This window comes from Callorhinus ursinus, unplaced genomic scaffold (assembly GCF_003265705.2).
Source record: "Callorhinus ursinus isolate GAN/ISIS: 27379988/994484 unplaced genomic scaffold, GSC_fseal_2.0 scaffold2, whole genome shotgun sequence".
Lineage (NCBI taxonomy): Eukaryota > Metazoa > Chordata > Mammalia > Carnivora > Otariidae > Callorhinus > Callorhinus ursinus.
In genome coordinates, this window is record NW_027397064.1 from 20,411,997 (window position 1) to 20,421,399 (window position 9,403).

Genomic DNA, 9,403 nt, shown 5'->3' on the forward strand with positions numbered 1-9,403 from the left:
CCTTTTAAACAAATAATTATTTGTGAATTATTTTGACAAAGGGGTTTGGGCAAGTTAATAAAGAATTAGCAAGCTTTGTTTATATAGCTCTCTTGGCCCTGAATTCCCTATCTCTGGCAATAAGCATGCCTTCTACCTACCAAGTGCAGGGTGGATACTCTTCACAGTGGAATTTATTTCCTGCTTTCAGAGGGACAGAAGACAGAGTGTCTTTCTTGCATTAGCTGTTTCTCAAGTGGTGCTTAATTCAAGATAATCAATATGTTAAAGTTGCATATTTTGGAATAGCCTTCCCTGAACCCCATCACTATGAAATTAGATCATATATTATTAAAATATAATAATTATATATTTTTTTAATTTAACTTTTTAAAATTGGGAAATCCATCAAATATATGGACAAGAATGGGAAACAAAATTATGGAAATTCATTGTTTATATATTTATTACTAAGCTTTAGTAAAATACTATTATGCCCTTTATACCTGGATAGTTTCTGAAGAAATGGTATGCTACAGATGTAAATGTGGCCACCTTAATTTTCCCCATCCCATTGCCCTCCCTCGCTCTGAGAGATAACCACTATTATGAAATCAATTTGTGTCATTCCCATGGTTTGCGTATTTTTACTCTGTATACATAGAAACTATACAGTATTTTGCATACCGTCATAGTGTACATATCTTTCTCCAACTTGATTTCCAAATTCAACATTTCAGAAAATGTTTGACCTGGGGAACATGGGACATGTATACAGCTAGATAAACCCCAAGCCTTTGAACTGGTGCTACCTGAACTCTTGAAAGTACAGGTGCATGCATAATTTTCTGAGAAGTAGGTCCATAGCTTTCTCAAAATTCTCAACTTTATCTTTGACCTCAGAAGTCACCTTTCTTCAAAATTTTGAGACTCTATTAATGTACAAAGCTTTTTTTCCTAATCATGATGTATAATTCATTTTCTTTATTTTTTTCTATGTGTTCTATTCTGGGTGAAGCATTTTTTTTTTTTTTTTTTAAGATGATTCCAAGACACCTGGGTGGCTCAGTTGGTTAAGTGGCCAACTCTTGGTTTTGGTTCAGGTCATGATCTCAAGGTCCTGGGATCCACCCACGTCGGCCTAGGTGCAAGGAGTCAGCTTGAGGATTCTCCCTCTCCCTCTCCTTCTGCCTCTCGCCCTGCTTGGGTACACGTGCATGCGCACGCTCTCTCTCTCAAATAAATAAATAAATCTTAACTAAATAAAGATGATTGCATGGATAGGCTTTTCTTTCTTTTCTTTTTCTCTCCTCCCCTCTCCTCTCCCCTCCTCTCCTCTCCTCTTCTTTTCTTTTGGGAGGTAAGTGACCCCGGTTTTGAAGGCTGGGAGACTTAGTAAAACTGCAGGTGCCACTCTGATCGCTAGAGGGCACTAACACAATTTAAAAACGGAGAAGGTGTCTCTTGGAGTACAGAAACTCAAATGCCAGAGGAGTCGCTTGCAAGATCTTCACATATTTATTTATTTCTGTTTACAGATCCCTACATGGAGCTTCTAATATGTTCTAAAACTTTCATGTTCAAGCTATTTTAATGTTATCAGTCTTATAAAGCAAATTTAAAGCAAGCCTGAAAGAGAGGCCTTAAATAAATGAACAACACTACAGCTCGATTCTGGCTAATTATCTAGTCATTGCTGAATTTTTAAGATACCAATTACTGGTCAATTAATTGATATCTTTATCAATAAAAATTAACATAACTTAGGAGTTTACATAGAAAAAGCAGCCTCCTCAATTAAGACTTTCCTAAAAATGCTTTGTCATATGGGCATCCCTTGTTACACATCCACTCTTTGGGATCACTCCATATCTTCCTTTTGCCAATGAAGAAGAAGCTGTGGGCATTTTTCATCCTGAAGGCTGTGCTCTGGACTCTGGCAGCAAGCAGTTATTTTGCCTGAGATCCTGCCCATCACCCATTTGCTTTTCTGCGTGTGTACTGAGACAGCTAAGGTAGACAGGGGTCAATTTCCCTTCTAAATGAAAACTACTTGAGGGCTTTTTGTGTGCTGACTGCCAATTGTCAATTAAGAGCCAAGAAAAGGAAACCCAAGCAAGTATTTTAACACAAGAACATTAAAATAACTTTATGATTCACAAGAAGGGTTTGACTGACAATAATTCCTTGAGATAAGAAATTAATATATGGCTATTTCCCTGTATGGATCAGGAAACTGATGCTTCTAAAATAGTACATGCTGTGGACTATTCATGACCTTGGTTGCCCCTTCTTGTTAACAAGTGTCAGAGTAAAGACCTCTCTGGAAGTTTTCTCATTTCTAGTCAGAAGTCTTACCTACTTACTGATCCATTCCTTTCCTTACTTGTTTGGAATACATTTCTTTTTGATGTTTAATTAATCTATAGCATGGAATCTTTTTTAAAAATTCATGTTATTTAAGCCATTTTCCTTATTTTGTCCTACATTTCCCCCCTAAATCTTTGTGTTTTGACTGTTATTTTGATACAGTCTCAGGATTATCTAGTAAGTAAGTAGCTATTAATTCATTTACTCTATTGAACAAAACAAAGATCCCATCCAAATGGAGCTTACATTCTAGAGAGGGGAGGACCTATCATAAATAATAAACATAATAAATAAGTAAATTACATCATATGTTAGAAGGTGCTACATACTATAGAAAAATGATAAACAGAGCAGAACAAGGACAATGGAGAATCAGGGTTGGGCTTGAAGTTTTAAGTAGGGCCTTCCTGAGGAGTTGAGGGAGCTAGTCCTCTGAATAGCTGGAAGAAGGCAGACAGAACTGGTAAGAAACAGGCCTTCAAGCCAGAGAGTACCTGGCTTGTTGAGGATTATAGAGGAGGGGACTGGCATAGTTGGGGTGGAGTGAATGGAGGGGAACACACAAAGGGAGGCAATTGAAGAAGTGTGCTGGGGAGTAGCCCATGGGAAGAATTTGTGGGCTGTGTAAGGGCTTGGCTTTTGATTCTGAGTGGAATGGGTGACCACGGAGTGGAAAGCTAGAATCCGAGCAGATATTTTAAACAGGATCACTCTGGCTGGAGAAGAGACTACGTCTGTGATTTGCGGGGGAGAGCTAAGTGTAAAAGCAAAACAAATAAGTGAGAACTATATCAATCCACATCAAACGGAGCAGGGCAATGGGGCTGGAGGGGTGAGAGGTGGTCTGCCAACCCAATTTCCTGATGATTGAAAGTAGAATGCGATAGGAGGTAAGAATGGCTCCAAGTTGTGCCACCCAAGCAGCTGGACAGATGGAGATGCCATCAACTGCGAGGGTGAATAAAAGCTGTGAGTGGGTACGCTGGGGGGCTGAGGGGGCAGATCAGGAATTCAGATTGGAATTACTAGCTTTTAGATGTAATTAGACATGAAGTGTTGATCAGGTGGCAGGATATGGGAACCTGGACTTCAGGAGAGAAGTCGGACTTGGACAAGGTATGAGAGTATCAGTGTTATATGCATGTGGCTGGATACTGTTGGGGGGAAACAAAGCACCAAGGACCTATTCTTGGGTACCCCAAAGTTAAGAGGATGAGAGGAAGACCCAGCAAAGGAGACAGCAAAGGAGTGTGTGGCAACGTAGCAGGACAATCAAGCAAGTGTAGTGTCCTCCTGAAGAAAGAAAGGGTCATGGGGAGGAGAGGCTGCAGATGCCCATTGAACTTTATCCACATCCTGTAACCCTCCTGCATTTTCCTACCCGGAAAAACTATCAAGTAGCCTTGCAGCATGGATATTTTCTTCTGAAGGAAAACACACAGGAGAGGGAATTTTTGTCATTCCTAGTGTTCCCCTACCCCCATTCGTTACACATTTGTTTTTTTAAAAGAAAATATTAGTATGGATTGAATTTTACTATCTAAGAATAAAATGTAGTAAATAGAAACTTGTTGAAATAATTCAAACTACAACCTCTTACTTCTGAGATAATAACTCTGTATTTCACAGAATTCTATATTCTGTATTCTGTTATTCTTATGCATGTGTTAATTTGACTATTTTGATTAGTTCGGTAATCTCTCATATTGGAGGAGCTTGTACTATCCTATTTTACAGATGCAAGAACTGAGGCTTTAAAAGTTACTTATGACTGCCTTTTTGACATAGCCAGTATTACAGATTTCCACAAAGCATATACTTTTCAAATGTGCATCTGTGACTAAAATTTGAAGGATAACATATCTACAAGAAGAATATCAATTTTATCTGCCTTTCTCTCATAAGGGTACTTTGTAAAGACATATATTAAAGAATATTTATTCCTAAAGTTCTGAAAGAACCTTTGGGAAATTTTCACCCAGAAAATATGCAGTCTTTTGCACTTAAAATTCCAAGCAAGGTGGATTTGATATGAATTGGGAAAACCTCTTCATCGGGCAGGTTTGGAATATTTACCAAATCTTAAAACTTTGGAATGTCCAGTTTTGATCCAACAATTCTGCAGTTAGAAGTTTGCCCTAAGAGGGTGCCTGGGTGGCTCAGTCAGTTAAGCATCTGCCTTCGGCTTAGGTCATGGTCCCAGGGTCCTGGGATTGAACCCCCATCAGGCTCCTTGCTCAGTGGGGAACCTGCTTCTCCCTCTGCCTGCTGCTCCCCCTGCTTATGCTCTCTCTCTCTCTCCCTCTCTCTCTGTCAAATAAACAAAATCTTTAAAAAAAAATTTTCCCTAAGGAAATAGAGATAAGAAGAGGCTCCTGGGTGGCTCAGTTGGTTAAGTGTCCGGCTCTTGATTTCAGCTCAGGTAATGATGTCAGGGTCCTGGGATCAAGCCCCAAGTTGGGAGAAGAAAGCAGGTGACTAAGCAATTTGTGTGGTAGAATACTCTTTTTATTGCAGATTATATCTCTATAGAGAGAAACACTGGAGGTCAGCTAGTTTTTATGTAAAGGGCCAGATAGAAAATATTTTAAGTTGTGTGGGCCACATGGTTTCTGTTGTAACTACTCAGCTTGGCTGTTGTGGCAAAAACAGTCATCCACAATATGTCCATAAATGGGCATAGCTGAATTCAGCCCCTGGGTTAGTTTGCCAGGCCATGGGGTATGGTAGTTTGCTGACCACTGATCTATAATTGTAAACAATGATTATCTCTAGGAATTATAATTCTTGATTTAATTTTCTTCTCTTTGCTTCTCTACAAGATCATAGTTCTTTTTTTTTTTTTTAAGATTTTGTTTATTTGAGAGAGAGATTGGATGAGCTGGGGGAGGGGCAGGGGAGATGGAGAAGCAGGCTCCCAGCTGAGCAGGGAGCCCAATGTGGGGCTTGATCCCAGGACCCTGGGATCATGACCTGAGCTGAAGGCAGACACTTAACTGACTGAGCCACCCAGGCATCCCAAGATCATAGTTCTTTGTTGCCAACAGAAATACAATTTTGATAAAATGAGGATAAAGCATTTAATTATATTTCATTTTTATATTATCAACGATTTACTGCTATTGATAGTAATTCAATCAGAATAGGATTGGGCCACATAACTATTACAAAATATCAGAAGAATAAATTAAAATAAAGGCAACTCTTGATTACTCAGAGACTGAGCATGTTCTTTTATAGTCTAGTTCTTTGCGATGGTTTAAATTCTGGACCAGCTTTCCCTGCGATGCAGATTTCCTATGCAATATGTGCCCCCAAATAAAAGATGATTTTCGTATTAGCTTTGGAAAAACATAGCTAGGAATTAGGAAGTTTGGTTGGTAGGACAAATAGACATTACATTTCAAAGAATTTTCCAAAACCTAAATTTTGGAGTATCAGAAGCATTCTTTGCTTCACGGGAGGAAGGAACAAAGTCAGTTGCTTGTGTAACTCAAGTAATGTGCCGTGTTCTCAGGGCTTCCAGCCTTGTGCAGTCCATTCAGTGGTGTGCTGGCAAATATTTCACAGCCAGCATTGGTAGGGAAGAGGGGGAAAGAGACAGTGGTGGGGAGGGGGGCGCTGATTTGTACTATTTGCCAATTTCTGTGGTGTAAATATTCCCAACTGTGGGCAATTTCAAGCTACCAGTGGGACTCATAAAATTCCTGAATATTTAACAATCCCCTGTGTAAGCCTGTGTGCACCAGCTCCAGCATAGTACTGGGTCCAACTGAAATGAATTGAGGCCCCATCCCACTTATTGTAAAAAACACCAGGCCCTACTTTTCCACCCTGGTACCCCTCCATCTTTCCAGGAAGCCCCAAGTGCGTACATTCTCTCCTGGCAGGGGCTCTCCTGCTGCCTGCTTTTTCACAGTTGCTCTGCTCTTAATCCTCTGGCTGCTGAGGTTGCTATCTGCTGCCATATGGGCCTCAGCCCTAGGCCTTCCTTTAGAGGGCTGTTATAGGATGACTTCTTGTCACTCTCATTTCTGTTCCACCAAGTCTTGCTAGCTCCAGCTTGAAAAAAAGTTCTGAACCCTGGATAATACTGTTCTGTCCATCTCCCATCTCCTAGACTCATCCAAGACACTGGTGTCTCTTTCCTGGATGACTGCAGCAGCCTCATAATTGGCCTCCTGTTCATCCCAAACAGTAACCAGAGCCATTAAAAAAAATTAAAATGTAATACTTACAGGTACCAAGAAACAACAACAACAAAATATTTGAATGTAAGAGAAGTCAGAAACCTTTTGCTATCAAGTTGTTCAAATGTCAGCATTTAGTTACAAAACATGTATCGAAAGAACTCATTTTAAGAGAACAATTTTAAATGGGTGTGTGTCCCTTGTTTTTAATAAAATTCGATTTAGTGTGCAGCCACCAGTCTCAAGTGGCAGAGGTAGCATTTGAGTTCATGTCTTTGTGACCAGACAATCTATGCTTGACTCTCGAACAGAGCTGACTTTGTGTTAAGAGTAGTGGCCTGAGCCCCGGAAGGAGTCTCATTGATCTCACCTGGTGTTGGTCTTTATAGATTCCAGGATGGCTTTGGTGGGGTGAACCAGGGAGTGGTACAAGGGGGACCTTTGCACTTTCACGACAATCCTAGTTGTTGCTGGGGGAATCTGAAGCCTGTTTGGGGGTGTTGGTGATGAGTGGCTTCCAGAGCCCGTGCTCTAGTCTGGCAGCAAAAGTGTGATTTTCTCCCCAGCTCTGACTACTCTTCATAGTTTCAGCCAGACCCCAGAGGCCTGACACCACCCCTTCCCTGCATCCCAGAGATAGCACTGGAGGAGCACACAGGGGAGAGACAGTCCTCTACTCAAAAGACTGGCAGTGCAGGACAGACTCTGGGAGAGGTAGGCCGGCCCCAGAGCTGTGACCGGCTTCTGCCTGAGGCGAGTTCAGTCTTATCACACAGCTCAGGAGACTCCATCGGCTTGAGCCTTACCACTCCAAGCTGCTGCCCTGCCCCAAATTTCCATTTACACTTACTATAGGGCTGGCTATGGAGTCATGAACATCATTTAAATATAATCTCACTTTCGTGTAATAAGACTATAGGGCACTGAGCTGTGCTGTCTTTGTATTTCAATTTTACTATTATGAAAGAAAGGGCTTATTGACAATATTTTTTCCTGACAATTCACTAGGTGCTGTCAACAGCAAAAATCTTAATGGACTTCGCTGTGTGAGCCGTATGTGTTATTCCTTTTTTTTTTCTTACCCTCAGGGCCATTTGGAACGAAGGATTCTTGGGAAATGGACAACATATTGTCAAGTTTGAAAGCATATGGGGCTGAACAGGATTTTGCTGAAGGCTTGTGGTCTTATAACACAATATTTATAAGCAATTAAGGTTCACCAAAGTCTATAAAAACTTACCACAGCTGTGAATCAAATTAGTGCCTTGACCCACCCAATTAGACAAAGAAAACATCAATATCATAGGGAGGCAGCCAATTCCCCTCCTAGAATTAATGTAAATAAAAATTTAATGAACACTGTTTTCAAACTAGAAGAAGGAAGCTATGCTAAAAGATGCAAAACTGCAGGAAGGAGAGAGTCCCTTCAGGTTTGATTAGTGAACCGACAGGGAGAAACGTTTTTTGGTATCTCAGCTAAATTTTCTTTTAGATTCCAATCAATCTCTCTCCTTTTTTATAAGGACTGACTGCCCATAGATTTAAAGTCATTGCCTTGTCAGTTGAGGTTGAAGAGCAAAGAGTTTCAAGCCTTGTAGTGAGCCATTGCTGAATTATTCAGTGATTTCAAACTATACCCAAATGCAGGTGTAACAGCCAGCCATATGCATGCTGAGGTCCTTCATCCTTGCCAATGAGAGATAAATGTCTCAGATCTTTGGATGGAACAAAAACAATGATATAAGTACTTACTTCCTGTCGCTAGTTTCCTGTTCTCATTTCCTCTCTGCTTTCTCTGTTCTTCAGTCAGAGTTTTCAATGACAAAACCAAGCAAGCATGAACTTGACAATAAATTTAAGAAATCTAGATGAGGGAGTTGAAAGTAGGGAAGACTTACAAATTGTCAATTTTCCAGTTGGAAGGATATTTTGGGGGTCTTCTCTAGATGGAAACAAGACTCCCATCAAAATCCTTTTGTACTTTAAGTAGCAACTGAAAGATGCTTTGCTCTAAAATTCTATAAACAAATGAAATTTTAAAAATGTTTTGCTAGAACAACCCTAGGCTTGTCTCAGAGTTATTGCATATATTTATATATATGAAAATGTATTTTATCATTTATGGAGAGGAATGATATAATTATCAGGTGACTAAAAAATAATAAAAACCAGAGAAAATAAAAAAAATGTTTTGCTAGAAAAGAATAGTGGGGCAACAGGAAAAATGGTTTTCTCAGTTTTCATGCTATTTATTTTGTCTGTATACCCAAAATAATCCTACACATGCTGTGGAATAAGTTGGTTTGATTATTTTGATTATCTTCAGTCAGGCCATTAATAGATTTGTAGCATGCTAGTTTTACTAGCAGCATGTGTCATAGTCTTGACATCTTTATTTACCCTTGGGATTTAAGAATCATAATGCCTTATTTTTTTCCAGAGTGTACCTGGTGCCCTGCAGACAACTTAAAAGGCACATTTTTTTCCCGTAGATATTTCAGTAGCAAGTGTAAAATAAGCTACCAGAATCTTAGATAAGTTTTTACCAGAGAGGGGTGAGGGATATAATACATCTCATAGATGTGAAGACTTTATAAAAATTATTTGAAGATTATGCCAGAAGTGAGCTCTTAAATTCAAAATGTTGTCATTTTTTTCCTTTTAGACTTGATGTATTTCTTTAAACACTCAGGAAGGGTAAAGGTAAATTATTTGCATCCTTCCATTTTATGGGGAACTTACTTGTTTTGGGAAGTCAGCTTGAATATTAAACTCTCCTGGCTTGCACTTCTTGCACCAATTCACCTGTTTGTATTCCTCATTCCTAAAGATATCATGGAGATCATTAGCGACAGGTTTTGTAG

The 9,403-nt window shown here is 39.7% G+C and overlaps 1 long non-coding RNA gene across 1 annotated transcript in view; it reads left to right on the forward strand.

The window, feature by feature from the left end:
* LOC141370342 (uncharacterized) overlaps window positions 1-7,715 on the forward strand; it is a 37,604-nt gene extending 29,889 nt beyond the window's left edge. The window contains exon 3 of the long non-coding RNA XR_012374306.1: window positions 7,628-7,715. This is a non-coding gene — a long non-coding RNA (uncharacterized lncRNA). The remainder of the gene's footprint in view (window positions 1-7,627) is intronic.
* The last annotated feature ends 1,688 nt before the right edge of the window (window positions 7,716-9,403 follow it).